The 21,084-nt window shown below is 40.9% G+C and overlaps 1 protein-coding gene across 2 annotated transcripts in view; it reads right to left on the reverse strand.

The window, feature by feature from the left end:
- The window catches only part of znf644b (zinc finger protein 644b), a 40,721-nt gene extending 36,103 nt beyond the window's left edge, over positions 1 to 4,618 (reverse strand). For both annotated transcript variants that reach the window (XM_031575418.2, XM_012839428.3), the window contains exon 1: positions 4,358 to 4,618. The gene's annotated coding sequence lies outside the window, so the exon portion shown is untranslated. The remainder of the gene's footprint in view (positions 1 to 4,357) is intronic.
- Between the last annotated feature and the right edge of the window lie 16,466 nt (positions 4,619 to 21,084).

Here is a 21,084-nt window from a genome sequence, read left to right on the forward strand (position 1 = left end):
TAAGTGTAAGGGGAACCTTGAAAAAAGACTGTGCATTTCATAAAGGGCTATTTGGCGCTTTGGTCAACTTTACTGTGATGCTGGAGATACTATTGACACTATATGACTGCCTATTTCTCATCACCAACATGCGCTAAAAAACAATGGCCCTCTTTTGAGTGTGCTATTATCATCACAAACACTTTGTTTTTCTTCCATTTCAAGGTGTTATACCGCACAAATAACAGCAGGAAATCAATGACTTTTCTATGAGGATCGCAATTCAGAATGAGTGAAGCCTAAACTTCAACAACACTCTCCATTCTTTGTCTACATCCCAGTGGAGCTGTGGCATAAACACCACACGATGAGTTTGAAGATGGGAATTTAATCAGGCAATTTTCCAGCAGATTCCACTGGAGGTCACAGACTAACCTGATGTGATTTCGACTTTCAATAAAAGTGACAAAAAAAGCCTGCTGACTAGGAATATGCATCTCCCACTTTTAAGACGATCCGATACATATCTAGATACATGGGCTACGATATGATTCAGGGACGATACATCTTACTACAGAACGGCTCAGTGCAATTAAATGCGATGCAATACGATACAATACAATCTGATACAGTTCTTAACATTTGTTTAAAGTAGACATTAATTTTCCATCATAATGAAATAATTTTATAAAAGTGGCCAGTAACTGTTTATTACTTTTACAAGACACAGTTAGAAAAAAAAAAATGTTGACATTATTATTCAAGAATATAAACTGAAGTCTGTCTCACACACCCATGCCCTGGTGCCTCACTTTGGCAATTAATTAGGGGGAGAAATGTGAAATTAATATTAAAAAAAAAACACAAGTCTTAGCCCTTCAGTACATTGCAATTTATGAACCCTCAACACTGAAATCAAATAATATTAATATCCAACGAGCTATTGTTATGCCTAGCTATACCTACATCTATACCTTTTCGCAATGCTAACATGACCAAACCACTGTTGCATCTTCGACTGGAGATAGCATAGTGTGTCTGTTCCACTACATTTTGCTACCAGTTAATTGTGGAAGGGTTTAATTTGAGCAATGACCATTGTAGTATATATTAGCGACATAACGCTAATGTTACTCTCGTAAAAAGTAAAAAGATGCTGTGCAGATTCATTAGCAAAAGAGAGGCAGTCATTACTACTTTGAAAATAATATGACAGCAAAGCGTAATTAGCAGCAAAGCTTCAGTCAACCAATTCATAACTTAAGAATGATCCAGGGGTCCATCTACCAATGTATTCGCATCTTTACCGATAAAACCGGTTTCTGATTCCTATCTGTAAATCGTTACATCTCTATAATGCAGCCCCCAAATACTACTTGTAATTTAAAATCTTTACACTTTGCCAATATCCTTCAAACCACAAGATTTTACCCATTTGTCAGCAATACGTTTCAAATTCATTTCAAATAGAATTACATTTAGTTTGATCACACATTATTTTATATATTGTCAGAAGGACAGGTCAGTATAAGTATATTGTTTTACTTTTTTGCATAAATATATCTGTTACACTGAATGACCATGGTTCCCTACTCTGAATGACGTTTTGTCAGAAATGAATAGATTGTACTGTTATTGTATTAGACTGTATCATAAAATTAGTTTTAATAACATTCCTGAGGAAATGACAACAGAAGCATCTGACAAATTCCTGATTACTGGGTGATCTGGATTTACACCCAAGGCATCCTGCTTTCTTCTTCAATAGCTAAAATGCAGATCTGATGCAAACATAAAATGGCTGACATGAATAAAAACTCGTTATTAATTATGTTCACTTATAATAAATTAATGCAATCAGGATGAGTGGAGAATCTCTTCAATGGTTTCTCTTGAAACTGTTTTATAGGAAGGTGGGGCTCTTTGTCCAGAAATAATGGAAGGCTATTATTCTGACTATATACTTTTCTTATCTGTTTTCTTATCTCCTTTCTTATTTCCTTTCTTATCTCCTTTCTTATCTCCTTTCTTATCTCCTTGTTGGCATATTGACTCTATTTTTGGGGAATGTACGTTACCACGGCATGAAAAGGTGTATTATCAAATAATTAAGAAAGAGAACTTGCACCACAGAGGTCTTCAGTCTATTTGATGATGTCCCAGACAGTCACATGACAGTTTTTTTATATGATTTAAAAGTAGCCCCTCAAACTTGTTACACTGAGATACCGCTCATGAACTGAGTAGTTGGGACAAATGTCCCCTGGTTATTTCAACACTTAAAGAGGATTAGGGTGATCAATTAGCAGAAATGGAATAAAGCACTCATAATTATAACTTTCATTGATGTATAATCATCTGTAACTAGAAATCGTGTTTTCGTTCACTTACAAAGAGCCCTTTGTATCTAAGTAGGAAGCGGGTCCTCTTCCACAGAGGCCACCATGTTGCGGTGGTAGCGCTGGTATGTTTCTATGGTAGCCCAGAAGGGACAAACCAAAACACTGGCACTATAGAGGGCCTTTCACGTTTTTATGACACCTAACAGCCATGCAGACTCAAAAATGGACACGTCACGCCCGGCTACATCCATTTATAAATTATTTCTTTACATATGATTAACTCAGATTAGTGCCTTCACTGCAAAAAAAACACAATTTTTTTAGTATCCTTGTAAACAGAAGTTATGGAGATATAAGAATAAAAAATCCAAAGCTATACTGTTTATCAGATCAACTTAACCTTTTGACATTTTTGTTATTACAGCCAATGCTGTGTAGTGTAGCTCCACTTAAATGAAACACACACGCTGGAAACTCTGGAAGAAGCTGTGTCAAGTTTTTTTGGAGGGGAAGTTGGGGGTATTGGGTACATCAGTGGAAAATACTGAAAATAAGTGGCCCTAACTTTGGGACTGGGGCAGGACGTTTTTATTACAGAATATAGCGCCTTAGGAGCCTACATGATCATTTGACCAAAACCCAATATGACCACAATAAACAATAAAATAAAGGAGGTTATAAGAAAAAATAGGGTTTTTTTGCATGGAAACAGCGCTACAGGAAATAGGCATACGGGAATTACATCTCACCAGACCTAATCAGAGATACTATAGAGATTTAACTGGGGAGCTCACTATTCAAGCTACTATTCACCATCACAAAATCATTGGGAATTTTGCACCACTTGCAGCTTGACTTATATAGGCCTACTATGTTACTTATCTCACACAAGACATTCCAAATATAGCCATCTCCGCAGTGCAATTTTTTTTTCTCCCTAGTAGTAGTAACATCAGTACCACCTAAATTGACAGCATGGCTAAGCATCCTCACTTTAAAAGGATTAGGCTATTTGTCAAGGAGGTCAATTACATCAGATTCAGACAGGCAATGAATCATTCCCTCTTTGTCACCTGAAAAGGGGTTGTGGTTACCTTAAACAGTCTGAATTCTCTATAACTATTTCAAACATTTTTATATAACCACACAATTTCAATTCAACCACACTTCATTAAAGTGTTAAAAGCTTTCATTTGTAGCCGGTTTCCTTTCACGTAGGGCGACCTCAAACAACACTGAATAATTCGTGCAATTACAAGACGAAGGCCTACAAGGGCAGCAAGATGCAGGCTTCCATCAAATAATCAAAACCTGTTCGCTGCACGCCATCTGTTATTATGCCACCGGCAGACTGCGGTGATGTTTTAAGTTAAGGGTACCTTTGCTATTCGGTAACAGTGAACTTAGTCTGAAATCGTGCCAGCTGCAGAGCACAATTTTTGTTTGCCGTTGCCAAAATGCCTGAGCGGATGCTCTGACTGCAGAAACCGAAAGCGACCTTGATTGTAAGAGAATGCCAATGCTTTTCTCCCCTTTACATGCTTGAAGTGTCAAATCTCCAACTAGGAGCAGCTGCTACACAGGGGAGGTAGAAAGGGGGAGAGCGGTGCTAACACGGGGAAACGGTTTGCCTTATCTCGTGATTGACACTGCTTTGGATCGATCCTGACAACAGTCTTGTAAAAAAAAGGGGATAAAACGCCAAGTTCCTGCTCGGTGGAAGACGACAAAGCTAGCAAGTGCATTGACTTGTTCAATCGCTCTAACTTTCTTCTAAAGTGCAATGCAATCTCAGAACAACGACAAAGGGTGACACAACTGTTTTGCGTTAACTGAGCATGCACAAAGTCGATATATGCCATTAACCAGATATTAATAACAGTGTATGCATGTCTGGCTTCTTATCTACGTTGAGTAAACCCCTTAGGTACGCTCAATGCCCAAACCTGTGCTCAAATAGCACGCCTCATTGCTGTCGTTCCACGATAAGCACAAATACTGTATCGACAGGGTTGCCGGATCAGATAGATACCTACCTTTCCAGTGCAGAAATTGATAGTAATCGGTAAGTTTGCCATTACATTTGATTACTGCTCGTTTTCGTCCTCCATCCATTACCCTGTCGCCATTTTGCTTAAAATTCTGCAGGTTGAACTAAAACTCGGGATAGGGATGTGGCCGGAGTAGCATGCACTTGGGAAACACAATATCTGCAAACTGTAATGGTACGGGAATGTTTTTCACTTTTTATTAAACGTTATATGGTATGATTTGAATGGGTCGGCATTGTCTTGATTTCTTCCGCTTTCGTATGTGACCGTAGTTTGTTCTGACTAAAATACGGGTCCCCTTCTAACAATATGGATTATTCCAGGCAGACGCTACAAAAATTCTTGCCTCTAAATTGCTGTTTGGAAGATCACAGCAATGGTGGCAGACAAGCTACCACCAACCACCGTATAGCAGAACTGTAACCACTCTAAATTGCTAATAGCTAGATGTATGTCTCATTGTACAGTGTAGCGGAAAATATACATTTCAAGGAAGAAAACCTACTTCTCCTTTACTTTTTGGAGAGTGCAATGGTCATTTATTTTGCATGCTTTTTGTGTGATTTCGACACAGATGTAGGCTTTTGAAAATGTCTCGACTGAAATCGCACATAGCTAATAAACTACATATGGCCCACCTGAATGTCTTCAATAGAGACTATACTACAACTACACTATACTTGCAACTTTTTGCACCAACCAGGCCCATTGCCATGATTTTTATATAGTGGAGCCAAACATAGGCTAGATGTTCAATGCATAAATGACTGATTTGCTGGTAAAATATCCCTTGAACAATACAATTAGGCGTGTATGTAATTTAATATAGACCTTAACGTGAATTTAGTAATAACTATAGTTATAACTATATTGATAGGAATACAAGAAGGGAGAAGGGGACAACATCTCACTGACAACAAAAAATAGCCTGTTCTGTTCCTCTGACTGAGTGGAAAGTCAATATCTTTTCCAGAGGTCATGGGAAACATTTTGTAGTCTACTGTAAGACATGACACCCTCAAAATATTAATGTAATTTCAGACTAATAATAGTCCATGGCTTGCGAACAACTAAATAGGCTGAACATATGACTGTAAAATGATGGACCACATGGTGTTATGCTCGTACGTTGAGAAGAAATGAAGCCCAAATTGGTCAACATATTGGAGCCAGTCTATGCAGTAAGTGCCTTTTGAAGTCAGAATATGCATACTAAACAGAATAGGTACTGAGTGTGTGCTGTCCATTGTTTTAACAGTCATTGGGCTATGCGATCTTTAAAACTGTAACTAATCTGAGGATGAGAAGGGCTGTTTCCAGATGTAGTCCTTTGTTCACAAGTAGACTTGATGTTGTTATGATCAACCAGCTGTGGGGGTTAGCAATGTAACATATCAATCTATCAACACATTGTTCATGTTAGCAATTGGCTACAATTAGAAACTAAGGTTTGAATTTTCACAAACAAAAATGTTGCAGAAACTAATATAGGAACATTTAAGACATAGGCAATATGACAATACCTTGACAATATGACTGATAATGTTTTAACTTGGAGAGATACATATCAACACTCAATGTAACATTTTAGGGTACAGTTTGCAAAGCTTAGGCTAAGCATATTGATGTGTCATAAACACCTACAAGTGTACTTATGAAGCGTTAGTCTTTGCTGACAAACTACGAAAAATGACACACATGCTTACAAACACTTGCACAGTGCATAATGTATAGCCTAATTGATTTAGCTTTTCCCAGATAGCAAGCATATCCGGTGGATTTTGGTCGGCACCCCACTGGACCTCGACAGTGGCTCTAACTGGGCGTAAATATTGAGAAAATAACATAAAATGTTAGCAATTCCTGTAATTTTCCAGTCATATCCTTGGCATAGTCTATTTAAAATATCATCACTAAACAGAAGTTGTTCACAGCACTAGAAGGCTCTCAAGTTGAAAAATGACTTTGTCAATTAAAGACTAGACGCACTGGTAACATCTATAATGTTAAAGGTTTATGAGAATTTTTTTTAATGCAAGTGGAAAACGGTGGGCTGTTTGTCTGTAACTCACCAGTGGACCGCCCAAAGGCCGATGAGCAATAGGGCTAGTGGACCACCAGCTCTGCCCCCAGTGGGCCGACTGTGGTCCACTGGGCTTTTGCAATCTGGGTTTCTGGGCACACCTTAACATGTGTTGGCTGAAAAAAGCCAACAATAAGTCAAAAAAGTTTCAGCATTGAATTTAGAGGCTGGCTGCTCCATACGCACTCACTTCTCATGCAATGCCATTGCAAGACTTCCATCTCTTTTATCAAGTCAACCAGTAATGTGTTGTCATATGCCGTCCCAGGCTATCAGTGTAAAAGACAAGTCTCCAAAGAACTCGACCATGTTTGTTCTTTGGTCGTGCTTCTTTTTAAGCCAAGTCAAATGTCAGTGTCCAAATTCGGCCATTTTGGGTCTCCGTGGCTACCCCTGTCCTGGCTGTGACCATTAGGCCTTAATTGGACACATCAGTGTCTCTCCCACCCCCTGTATTGCTCTGTGTGGCCAGTGTGAGGCAATCACCCTGATGCTATATGGCTGGCCAGACCTTGCGTCACACAGGTGGGTGTTGTTAATATGGGGGCCAAAGAACTGCTGCTCTCTGTCCACATCAAGTGCTTGGAGGTCAGAGAGAGAGAGAGAGAGAGAGAGAGAGCATCAGATGAGGGTAACATGCAATAAGAGTCAGGGCCAATACAAATGCAACCGGCCACTGTATCTGACCCTGAGAAGCCTCTCTATGAATGGGACAGTAGAACTTTTTAACACCAATTATGTCAAGAGTTGAGTGTCAGAAAACGTCTGTCAAAATTGTCAGGCCCCAGTGATGGGTGTCAAGCTGCACTGGCGAATGTGCCTTGGCAATCGGTGGCAGGGAGTCATTCAGCAGGCCGCTTATGGTGTAACAGATGGACAGTGTTGGCCGTTCCTAGACATAACACAGATGTCCCACAAACCAACACTACCCACGCAGTTGGTTTGTAAATGCCAAAAGGTTGCATACAAATTGCAATACACAGTGAAGCAACCAGCTCAAAAATATGTAGCATGGAGTGGCTGTCATCTTTTTGGGCGGAAAGAGTTTTATTTGGCCTAGTGAGTTCTCATGCAACATATCTTTAATATTCCATATTAAAATTTGAAATGGTAGAAGTATGCTTCAGCAGTGAAGGGAGTGCTCACACAGGCATCCCAGTCAGCTTTAACCCTCATTTAAATTGTATAATGATAACACACTGTCAGTGAATTATTGATGTTATTACATTATTTATTTGCTAAGCAGATGCCCCCAATCCCATCGTTGTTATGTATAAGTAAACAGTGCATTGAGTGCTTCCACATTTAAGCTATTGGATATTTTTCAGAAAACCTCTTGTGTCAGATCATGGCCTATGTACAAGCTGGTATTACACAGATGACCCACTTTGTAAGACAACAAAAATCATTCATTTTAATTAGCTGTATTCTACAGGAGTGTGATGCTTGCAATGAAAATGCATTCAGCACAAGTCCATAAGTACATACAGTGCCTTTGGACATTCAATACCATCAAATTTATAGATCTGTCACTCAGACGAGGATGAAAGGAATAAAGAAAGAGAGAAAGAAAAGACAGACATTGAAAAAACAATAAACCCCTTTAAATGAGCCATTGACAAGGTCTTCAGGTAGCATGACAACATCATAGGCGAGATAAATTAGTCATGTTTTCTTGGATTTCATATGTCTCATTTGAATTTCATGTTTAGTCATTCATCCTTGATGGTCATATTTTACCCGATCATTAAACCTCATTAGTCTGGATTCCAAAGGTAAATCCTTCTTTGACAGGAGCCATTGAGTCTGCTCTATGTCTCATCATTAAACCGCAGTGGCAAGGTTGCAGCTCAAATTGATATGATATTTTATCGCTACTCAAGAAAGCATTTTAATATTTCTTTCTCTCTCTCTCTTTCTCTCTTCAATAGTCATATGGCTGACAGTGTCTCAATTACCATTTAACAATCCCTAAAACAGCATTCGCCTTGAGCAATTGAAATGGTAATACCAAGAAAATGACTGGTTTATCCCACATCTTCCCCCTACTAATTAAAGGTGGGTAGTAATGCGTTATGTTTACTCTGTTTCATGGACTGAAATAGTTTTTTCAATAAATTGTTCTTACTGGCTGGGCCCTTTTGTGTATGAGCTATTTGTAAAAAATGTAATCTGTCATTTATATATATCACAAAATTGAACCAGATTAGCATATGGATGACAGTAGTGAAATGAGTTGGGGATTTGAAGCCATACAATAGCAGTTTTTGTTTGACTATATTCTGCATCATATGTTTGCCCATAGGTGTAGCAGTGAGGTGCTTTGATGGCCGTGTCCTAAATGCAAAAGGGAGTTGATGGGCAATATAATTGAGCTCTGACCCTTCATTTGTAGTCACATTGCTCACATCTGAAACAACAGACATACAGCACACACTCACACAAACAGCACACACACACATTTGACTTTATTAGCACATACATCTTCAAATCAAATAGTCAAATAGTAGTATGACACTTTTGGTTCTAATTTTAGGCCGCTCATCTTTTGTCTTGTAATGTTTCTTTGATATTTGAAATATACTTGAAAAAAACTGATTCATTGTTTATTGCTGTAGAATTGCATTTCACAATTTTTTTTAAATAATATTAAGTTAATCAAACGTGTGGAATGGACTCTGTATATGGTAGAACATTGATTTTTTTTTCATGAATTTGCTTCTGTTAATAATTAATGACAAACTCCAAACATTTAACATTAAAATGGCAAATAAAGAAAATGGTTAGTCATAAGTGTTTGAACACTGAAGGAAGGAAATACAAGAAAAACATGATTTCATCAAGGAGAAACGTTTGTATATGACATTACTCTCAGCACAAATGTTTGCCAAAGTAATTCAAGTTAAAATATAAGCACGTTTTATGCCCGTATGAAACAATATGACGCACTAAAAGACAGCACAGCGCATCAATACGTAGAGAGCCTGAAGAGTGGGTTGTCTTTTTTAGGGATGCACATTTTTCGATATGCTGAACTCATTTTGGGCCGTGCCAGTGACAATAACCTAATACTGTTATTGTGATGGCCTACTTGCTTTAGAAACAGACATAAAACATTTCCGTTGATTCTACTCTAAATGTATCCTTTAACAAATGCAGACATTCACTCAGGAAAAAGGAGGAATCATTTAAACTTGGACTAGATGTAAAATATGCCACATTTATTTTTTTAAGTAACATTTTCAAATAAAAATGTAAATCTAATTCCACTTGAACAGGTTTCTATGATGCTTCCCTGAGACCTTCTCAGCCAGGCACATCGGCAGAAATGGCGATAATTAACTTCTTAAGTTTTATCAGCCGATACCGATGTCGTGCCGATATCGTCATGCATCCCTAGTCTTTTTTGGGGGATGAGGGATGTGAAGTGACAGTGGGCTTCTGTTTTCAGAGCACACAGTAATTTTTTTAATGGCCTGCCTGCCAAGCATGCATGCCCCAAGTTTGATTTTTATTTCTTTTTTTTTTACCGACAGAGAACTAGGGGGGGGGGGGGGGGGGAGAAAAGAAGAAGAAGAGAAAACCTCTGACAATTTATTATGCTGTTTGTACCTCATGCTACTAGTGATCATCTGCAATTTATTTCCTACCTTGGGGTAGAGCAAGCCACTTTTCTCCATTTTTCACTGTCTTACCCCCCTCCAGTCCCCCAACCCCCCCTTCAAACTCAACCTCCCTACCCCCTTTTTTGTGTTTCTTGATCCCGTGTGCTGCCGACTAAGCTGCAGCCTGAAGCCATGGCGTTGGAACATCACAGAAAACCACATCATTATGCTGCAGCCTGTTAACAAAGAGAGGAGGCAGAGCAGCCGTTTAAATCATGGGGGCACGCGAAAGAACACAAAAGATTACAGAGTTCACCGCTCTGACCTGCGGAGGGTTTATTCTCTCTCTCTCTCTCTCTCTCTCTCTCTCTCTCTTTTTTGCCCTCCTCGAGATGCTGCACTTGGGGAGAGGGGCACGCTTACGCTCGTGCATCTCATCCCTCGCTCCCCTCGTTCTCTCCGGCACGCTTACTCTTTCAGTGTGGCTCCAGTCACTCGGAGCCTGCCCCACTTCTCTGGCCGTACTGTGTTAATTGAAGGTCACAGGTTTTTTGTTGTTGTTGTTGTTATTGTAGTTATTCCACCTGTCCTCCAGGGAGTCCTCAAGTGCCTTTCAAAGAAAAAAACGTAGTCCTCCACCCAACCCCGTCACACTTAGATCATCCAGTGACTCCAAGGCTTCAGCAAATCCAAGGCCGAGGGGCGAACACATGTTGCCCTTTTTGACACTTCAGAATGACTTAAATGTTGAAGGGAGAGCCAATGAAGGGAGATGATTGGCTGGTGACAGCTCATCACCCCAGCTCTGATGAATGATTGAAAGCTGAACCTTGAGACGTAAGCATCCATATGCCTTGTAAATGAAAGTTTAACAGTCTGAGCTGTGCCAAATCCTCTGGGGATGTGGTGAGGAGGAGAGCGAATGCCACTATTTTTAAGTGCCGTATGTAGTGATACATGGCCTTGGCTGAGGTCTAGAGACCTTGTGAGAGAGTTCTTGTATTTACCAAACCGTTCTCAAACAGAATGCTCTGCATCCCTCAGTGTTCATACCTCATGCAGAGTTTGTAGCTTTGTTTCCTCTAACGAATTACAGTAAGTAACACCTTGCTAAAAGGCAACTGGAACCAACCAAATCTATTTTAATTATTTAAGTCATCATTGTCCATCTGGAGAAGGACACGTGGTGGCCGTTCTTAAAGGAGGCTTTCCCTGCTTTAGTTTGATACGACAAAGTTAAGAACATGACCTAAAATTACCTTTTAAATGTTTTTTTGCCGATAAAAGACACTGTAGGCTGCTTTGTGCAAATTGCAACTGCAAGCTGTGTTTAGTCGTGCATTAAAACGTGCATTAAATCATCTTAAGTCACACCAAAATGGCATAGTGGCAGTCTGGAAGCTATTCAGGCCCATTTGTTTTCTAACATTCCAAAGAGACTTATCTTCAAAAAAATCAATCTTCAATCAAGCTAAAGTAGCAAATGTAACCTCCCTTGAGGTTTGCTTGCCGTTTTTGACTGGTCTTTCCTGAACACGCTTGAAAGTAGCAAACAAATGCCCCTTTATATCTCTGCTAGGCAAATGAAACACATGGGTTTGGCACCAACCTTTGCAGTGGACAATGAAGCCACAAGGGGGCACATGAAAACTGATTAAAAGAGCCCTGACCATTCACTGCCTTAAAACCAACCTTAGAAAAATATACTGCACTAAGTGTGCAACATGTCTTTTAAAATATTTAGCAATACCTGTGGCTGTTTTAATCCATTAAACCTGATTATATTACATATTGCACATATTGAACTCTGCTCCTTTGAAGAGTGGTAGCCATGTCTTGCAATGTTTTTTTCCTGTCATAAAATATTAAACTTCTTAACGTCTTTAGAGCGAGTTTCTTTAATGTGTGTGTAATTTCACACCTCTGAGTTTGGACTCACTGCCTGATATTCCCCTTTATCTAGTCCAACAGCCATTAAAACGTTTCAGTTTATAAATCTATCATAGAGTATTTGTATGTTGTAATAGAATAAACTGGGTCACTCCAGTCTGATGGCAAGTTTTATCTTGTCAGTGATACAATTTTTCCAGTGGAATTTTTTATTCTAAAAAAGGGCGTGAGGAAGCATGTTTGAGTGCAAATCAGTGGTCATCATCAAGTCTTGGCAAAACCCAGGTTCTTGTTATGGTTCACTAAGGCGTACCCAAAGGAACAGTATGTCAACAAAATGTTTCCAACAGTCTCATCAATGTGAACAGATCTAAACCTTATTTAAGCCATCCACTCCCACACTAAGAGGTCGTGTCCACTCTCTTGTTGTGGCGCTCATCTCGAGAATGTGTTGTGCTAATGTTGTTGGGTTTACATAGGCTCTACATTTTTGCACACCTTTAGGAATAATACCATTGTACGGTTTGGTGACATGCAGGCAGTATCACTCAGTATAGATCTCTGAGACTGGATCACTTATGGGAAAGGAGGAGCAAATGCACATCACAGACACTGGACTTTTATTCAAAGATTATTTTATGGTTGTTCCTTTATCTTTTTTCTTTTCTGGCGATGGGGATGGGATGTTGGGCTCACTTCAAATGACTTCCCTTTCAGGAACTTGTCTTGTGTGTGACCGCAGGCTCGCTTCTCTGGAGGCTGTAGTTCTAGTTGTACATATTCAACAAGTAAAGATCCATTGAACTCAAAGCATTGAAGACCCATGCTGGTGAGACTGCCTCGAAGTGAGGCCTTAGGGTGGACAGACAAAGAGGACACAATGTGGATTTGGTGTGTAATGATCCAATGTTTGGGAAAAAGAGCTCTTACCCGTAACAGAACAGTATTTGTAGAAAAGTATATTTATTTCTGTGTGTTTCACCCCTGGGCAGTCAATACAAACTCTGATGATATTGAAAAGTCTCACCTGTCTGCATCTTAATCATCCCTGTGAGTCTATAGGAATTCTAAGAAAGCGAATTGGAAACAAAAAAATAAATGTAGGTTCAGGCCATATTTGGAAGACTGTGTAAGGGCCTTTTTTGGCTTTGTGCTGCTTATGGTGTTGGCCAGGGGAATAATTCTGGATCACAGATTTGCTGACCAAGGATGACTCAGCATCATGATCTGTACCAGTGAGCAAGGGAGGAACACTTGGCTCCACTTCTGTAGTGGTTGGGTGTGGACTGGCACAGCCTGCTCCAACACTCAACCAATCTCAGCGTCACCATAAGCCTCAGACTGTGGGAGATGCAGAGTAACAGTAACAGAGAGTACAAAGTAACAGTAACAGAGAGTACAAAGTAACAGTAATTAACTATTCCACTTTCCATACATTCTGTTCAGATTTTTTTTCCCAATGCAGTTAACGGAAAGATGGATGCAATCCGGGGCACCCGCAGGATTCTCCTTTATGGTACGCACACTTAAGGAAGTTGTACGACCACAGAGGCTCATTTTCAGTATACGTAGAGAAACCATCTCTCGAAGTAAACAGAAGTGAATGAGAGCGCATGGAGAATGGGGCAGTGTGATAAAGACTGCACTGCTAAACAGGCCATGTTTGAAAAGAAATCAGTTGATTGGAACATTATCTTATTATATAACCTGAACCAACTTCATGGTAGTTTAAAGGAATGCTCTTGCCAAAATATGACTTGGCTCTCATTTTGCCGTAGTTCTTAGTTAATAAACTCAGTTAGTTAAAATACTACCAATGTCTCTGTCTAAACTTCTCAAACTGCTGAATGGCAGTCAAGACAGGCATTGTCAGTAGAACTCATGTCAATTATATTAGGAATGCCTACATGGCCACTAACTCACTTAGGATGGTGCACAGATCAGAATCAGTTCCATGCAGTATTGTTTTGTTCCAGCTCAACATCTGGGCATCATTATGCTAATAGAGTATGGGAGTCGACTGGAAGTTTGCAGTTTTTAGTGTTAGCATTTTAATACTATCTGATTCCTAAGAAAAAATCCCTATGGAAAAATGAATGGGTTTTCACAAAATCTGCAAAGTTAGTCTTTTGTAATGAACTGTTGTCTTGTCTCGTAGAAATAAAGGTGTTGCTAACAAGATGCTAAAGCAGAAAAAGAATGGACTACATCGTATCTGTCGGTAAACGATGGGTGGTAAGCAGACGATCGGTGGTAACAGGAAGCAATTCTGGACTCTGATTGGTCACCTGACCGGAACGGAAAACACTATACGTTTGATTGGCTAATATCAGGCTAATAACAGGACCTTACCAGGATCGTCTGCTTACCACCCATCGTCTACCGACAGTATCATTTCCCTCAGGCAACACGAGGGACTCTAGGGTGGTATCCATGGTTACACACAACTCTTAACCCGACACCCTGCGATTTCTTATTAAACTCAACATTACAGCTATAGCGCCTAAAACTTCTGATCCATTTTATTCCCCTGGCTATCAAATCCTTATGTAATCAATGTATTTACTTAAAGTAACACTATGCAACAATTTAACACTTTTTGAGGTATGGTTTTAGGCAACTAGTTTTGGTACCATCCTCAAATTAATTTTGATAGCATATGGTCATGTGAAGGACAGATAAACACCTGTGTCTTTTCCACTAGCCATCCAGGATATGCCCTATGTAGTTCTGTATACCGGGCTGGAATACCCTGCAAAAATTGCCAAATTGACATTGACATTGCCAGCTATACTGCCAAAAGACACCAGTTAGTGTGTTGGCAATATTCTATCAGTGTCAACTGGGCTGTTGGTGGTGTTTGCAAGGTATTTGCATGCCTTTTAAGTAGTTAGCTTGCTAGTTTTGGAACAGAACTCCTTATTGCTGCTTTAAGATGACTTCATGGTTGTTGTGAGGAACACTTGCAATCCCTGATCGGTAATGCTAGCTATGATTAGCTTCTGCTCACCTTGCAAAATCGGTGAAGCATTAAGCTAAGTGACTTGCCTTTTCTAGGAGTCTGTTATTTTTTTCTCTGGTAGCAGAGTGATAGCAACAGACATACTTTAGGGATATAATGGGTCTACGGTCTAATTGAGACATATAACACTAACATATTTATTTTGTCAATTTTCCAAAACCCCAATCATTCTCATAGGGATTTTGCCTCATACAAAATGACAACGGTCACTCCCACACTATTCAGTGACTGCTAAATTAGGCTCAGTCTGCTTGTTTTCTTGTTTAAGTTGGGGGTTCTTGTTTTTTTCATTAAAAAGTTCAATCAAACTATGTTAATTTCTTGTTTGTATTTTAAACATTTCAAGGTTATTCCAATTTACTTTCACATTATCACATTAAGCTTCTTCAGTATGCTACTAATCAAAACAAAACTGCCAGGCCACCCCATGCCCACCCCATACTTGGGTATGAAGTGTGGCACCACTGGATGCAATTAACTTTGTCCTTAATTACTGGCATGTAAGGATCTAAACCATGAAAAGCTGTAGCATAGCGCACTCATTCAGAGTTATTTAGCATTCCTGCTGTACATCGGATTAGATTGCATCAGAGCTTTTCTCTTTCCCTCCCTGAGTTGTATGGAAGCTCAAACCACTGTGTCAGGGCCAGAGGCTTTTTCAGCTCTTTGAGTTTCAGCCGCTCCTCAAACGATCATTTTTCCCCCATGAAAGAAAAATCAACTGTTTACAGTGTATGTCTGAAGCCTCCATTTTGACTCAGATCATTTCAGATGTGAGCGAGCAATCGATCGGCCCTCTATGCACGCGGACTCCAGTCAGGCTTGAAACAATTTGCGAGCGCCATGATGAAATCCTCTGTATCCACCAGTATTGATCCCAGCATGGGGCTGATTTCATCCCCTTATTTGGTGCTGATTAGTCGGAGCGGAGGAACAGTGGAACAGCCCTCAGTAAACTTGTGTAAACTTTTGCGAGGGGGCCAGAGGCACTGGCAACTTTGCTGCAATAAAGGAGCGCGCTACGCCCGCCTTTAGTAAGATCCAACCACAGCTCCACGGCTGATTTCCTGCGACCCTGCTCGGAGCGGGGAATTTAAGCGAAGCTTTTGTGGCCAAATAACAGAAAGTTTAAGGTTATTTCACTGAGTAAATAATTCATGGCTGTGTCATTTCTTTTTGTAATTTACTTTTTGTTTTGTTTTGTTTTGTTTTGTTTATTTAAGAGGGGAATTGATCTTTGAGTAAACAAGTTAGCGTTCACTTGGTTGAGCTAGATTACAGAGAGAGCGAACCTCTTGACTGACTCGCTCTTTCATGTTCCCTGGCTTTTGGGGGCTGAGTGATACTCATCACAAATGAGAGATCTTGAGCGACTTTCTCAGACTGATTAGTTCAGCTCACTTGAGATGAGGGCGGCTTGTTAAAGACTAGCGTGCTTTTCTCCATTTCTTTTCAACCCAGCTATGGCAAAACAGTAAGCTGAATGCTTTAAAAAAATCACGATCTCTTTATTCTGTTTCAAAAGGAAGAGAAATATCTTGTGATTTTTTGCTTTGTGAGTCTGTGTGTGTGTGTGTCTGTGTGCGTGTCTGCCCAATATACACACTCATTATTTCAATAAACCTATTTGTGCCTTTCTGGCAGATGCTATAAAGAGAATTGGGTATGATTCACTGAAGAATAATAGATGCTGGTGGGGTGCACTAAGGCTTTTGGGCTGCTGTTCCAGCCGACTCCAGTCCGAAACAAGACCGCTGGCGGAAATTTAGTGGCCAAGGCCGTCAAACAAATTGAGTCCTTTGGTAGATGCTAGATTTTGATGGCTGGAGGGACGGGCTGGGGGGAGGGGGGGGGGGGGGGGTAGCCTTTTGGGTTTTGATGTAGTTGCCTTGACAGGTCAGATAAAAGATTGCTGCACGATACAAAAAACAGACCCCACAAAGAAATAGTACCAAATTGCACGAAAAGAGATGGATAATTAGAACGGCAACATCTGAGCCCTATTGTGATGTGGCCTTCCATGCTCTAATTTAGTCTCTGTGTGTTTGTTTGTTTGGGGGGGGGGGGGGGGTTGTTTTTTTATTGGATCACCCCATTGGGAAATTAGTGATGTCGCGTTCGGCTTTTTTCGTCTGCTCTAATGATTCTCCAGAACTGACGAAATTTAGCGAGCGTTTGGCAGAGACCATTCTGCGGCTGGTGCATCTTACGCGTGGGCTTAAGCATGTAATCACAGTCATTTCAGCATCGTTATATTCTTCAAATCCTTTGGAGGCGGTTGGTTTTATCACAGTGTAGACCTGCAGCACACGAGCAAGCTGACAACTGGATATAATTGGATATGCGATAGATATCAAACTGGCTGTGTTATTATTTGAGTCCCCTTTTTAATTCCCTAACCAACAAACAGAGGCCTTACATGGTTAGCTGGAAAACATATTTACTTGGGAGTTGTTTAGAGGAGGTTTGGAATGCCTTGGCTGGAGAACATCCAGCTGGGATTCCGGAGTGCACTAGTGTGCAAGCAAGGCCTGTTTCAGGCCATCCTCAGGCCTTTTTAGGGAGAGAGAGAGCACAAGGTTCTGCACAGCAGGAGAATATTTACTACCCAGGCGGCAGTTGTGTGTGTGTGTGTGTGTTTGTGTGTGTGTGTGTCTCTAGACAGTGTGTAAGTGTGTGTAGAAGAGCTTTTGTATTTGTTTGTAAGTACAGAGTCTGCTCTTCAGGTGTCTGGCCTGTTGGATGGATCACTCTCAGAAAAGCACTCCAGGGCACCTCTTTCCTGTTGAAGTATGTATACACTTTACCTTCAGCCCTACCCTTCAGTTCAAATCCTATCCCCCCAACATACACACACTGTCTGGCATAGCTTGCTGTAACAAAAGTCACTTCCTGTACAACCAGCTGCAGAAATGCGTGTGTGTGTGTGTGTGTGTGTGTGTGTGTGTGTGTGTGTGTGTGTGTGTGTGTGTGTGTGTGTGTGTGTGTGTGTGCTGTGTGTGTGCTGTGTGTGTGCTGTGTGTGTGTGTTTGTGCTGTACTGCTGAACTGGATTGCATTGCACAGGAATGCAGACTCTGGCTTTTGACACATGCCCTCCATAGTGTAGTCTGCACATCTCACTGGTTTGATCCGCTCAGATCGGGTTTCCATATCTATTATAAGATCCATTAAACGGCTGAAATTTTTATAAATATAATATGATATTACTTAAATGATATGATTTGATTAAAGAACATATGTCACACCAATAGACACCAGTCTGGCCCACATGCTCTTTCTATCCCTGTCTAGAGGCACCTGATATTAGTATTTTCAGCTTTTTGATTTCAAACTATTTCAATTTTCATTGTTTAATAAATGGCATGATTGTGGGTGCCTTTCAAATGTCTTATTACCACTATTGTTTTCGAATGTGTTGCAGGCTATGAATGCAACTGACCTCACTTTAATCACTTCAGTAAAGGACTGGAGCATGTCCTCCAAACACATCGATCTAGAAATAAAATGAGTAAGTTAAATGTAAATATACAATACTTTGGGTTAAAGAAAGGAGGTAGGAGTATTATCATTTGAAACAGGCGCATCTCTGTTTTCCTGTCATTATGTATCATCACTGGCTACACATCAATGCTTGTCATAATACTTAACATTTTAACCTTGCTATGGATGCCATTGAGCCTGTCACTGTATGTTTTGCATACAAATTATCATTAGAAGACAAAACAGAACATTATGTAATTTATGTAAGAAAAATAAATGTAAAAGCCAAATCTACAGAGAGGTGAGAGAGAAAGAAACAGAGAGAGAGAGAGAGAGAGAGAGAACAGAGAGAGAGCAAGAAGGGTAATGGCGTCTGTATGCCTTTGTCGCCGAAAATTCCAGAAGGATGCCAAAGCCCTCGCACACTCCATTGATCTACCATCAAACGGTAGCAGTCAAGGCGCTGTTGGTACAGTGAAAAATGGCAGAGAGGCTCACAGAAGCGCAGCAGGTCGGCCCCGACAGGAGATGACAGGATAGCTATATCTCCCCGCTGTCAATTCCGTATAGCGCCACAAGAGGGAGCCAACGCTGAAGAATTTTCAGCGCTTCACAGGGTTAAACCTGTCCTCATGAAGGGACAAGGAGAAAGTGTAAGAGAGGGAGATTAAGCGGAAGAGAAAATAGACCACAGCAATTTTAAGTGTTGATAGCAGCTAGATATTAATATGAGAAGGAGCAGATTTTCATTATGATCCAGCTGGCTTAGTTTGTGTGTGTGCGTGTGTGTTTGTGTGTCAGTGTGTATGCATAGTGGTGTCACAGATACTCCTGTGTAAGCCTGAGTGTATATGTGCACGTGTGTGTGTGTGTGTGTGTGTGTGCGTGTGTGCGTGTGTGTGTGTGTGTGTGTGTGTGTGTGTGTGTGAGCGTGTTTGGCACGTGGTCAGTTTTTTGTGCTCTTACTTGAATAATGACTAGTTAACCTGGAGAGTGTGTGATTTGGAGGGTTAATTGCTGTAGTTAACGCCGGCGTGAGGAATGGCTACAATTATAATTATGTGACAGGGTCCCTCTCTGCTGTGTGTCAGCATCACAGCTCATTGACTCTGAATGAGCGGGTCCTGTGCCAGGGGCTGAGGTGTTGTGACTGCACATGATTATCCACATGAAAAAGAACAGATTTCTAGACTTTACAATGGGTTTAAGGGATGAAGAATTAAGCAAAAGTTTGTAGGCTATATTTTGTGTACTTAAGACAGTGCCCGTGCTTGTGCGAGGATGTATTAGTGTGTATGTTTTCTTCTTTGTGTGTGTGTGTTTGTGTGTGTGTGTGTGTGTGTGTGTGTGTTTGTGTGTGTATGTGCGTACTTGTGTGAATATTTGTTCATTGTGCACGTGTGACACTGAAAGAGAGAGCGTGCATGTGTGAAGGTGTGTATGTAAGTGTGTGAGTAAACATTTTGGCCAGGTGCCAGCTTTTAACATTGTGATAGGGAGTGTTATATTGGTCTCAACACCCCTTCGGCTCCAAGGAGTCAGACAAGCCTGTGGTACATTATTTTCTATCACAACTGGCCTTGACAGCTCTGTGAATGAGCTTAGTGCTCCTCCTAGCGCACACATACAACACACACACACACACACACACACACACACGCATATACACAACCTTCTGGCTTGAGTGTTTGCCAACTGTTGGGGAGTAAACAGGAACTCACTGGAGAGTAAAAGGGGAATCGGGCACCATAAACCATCATTAGTACTCCTGAACCCTCAGTATAACCCCCCTCAGAGATAGAGAGAGATAGACAGACAGAGAGAGAGAGAGACTCTGTTGGGTACCTGTGTATATCTGTAAGGAGGATAGGGGACACCTAGGTCAGGGTGTGTGTGATTGTATTTCTTTTTTTTGTCTATGTGTGCTTGTGTTCTTGTGTGTGTGTTTGCGTGTGCTTATGTGTGTTTATGTGTGTGTGTGTGTGTGTGTGTGTGTGTGTCTGTGTGTTTGTGTATGTGTGTGTGGTTGTGTGTGTGTGTGTGTTTGTGTGTGTGTGTGTGAGTGTGTGTGTGTGTTTGCGTGTGTGTGTTTGCGTGTGTGTGTGTGTGTGTGTGTGTGTGTGTTTGTGTACATGAGTGGGCGAAGTGGGAGGGCTAAGGTGATTGTGTATATCAGGAAAAAGTAGGCTTTTCAACTGGAGAGGGTCTTGGTGCAGCCCCCCCCCCCCCCCTCCCGCCCCTTTAACCCCAGTTGGTGGAGGACACCTCGCGACCTCAGCAAATCGCTTCAGAGATGACTCCAGCGCCTGTCTCCAGGACGACGCTGGCCACAACAGCAACAACAACAACAACAGCGAGACCCTGGAATGTGCCTCCACTCTGCTCCCCCCACTGATATGGAATATGAGGCCTGTCATCAGTGATTTAGGGAGTCCGAACCACAGAGTTAAAGTTAGCTTCATTGTTTTGTTTATCTCCGATTCTCTGAAGAGAGAGATAGGGGTCAAGTGAGTGGTCAGTGTGAGTGAGTGTGTGTGTGTGTGTGTGTGTGTGTGTGTGTGTGTGTGTGTGTGTGTGTGTGTGTGTGTGTGTATAATTGTGTGTGGTTTCAAAAATTGGACTCTGTTCAA

Source organism: Clupea harengus, chromosome 10 (genome assembly GCF_900700415.2).
Source record: "Clupea harengus chromosome 10, Ch_v2.0.2, whole genome shotgun sequence".
Lineage (NCBI taxonomy): Eukaryota > Metazoa > Chordata > Actinopteri > Clupeiformes > Clupeidae > Clupea > Clupea harengus.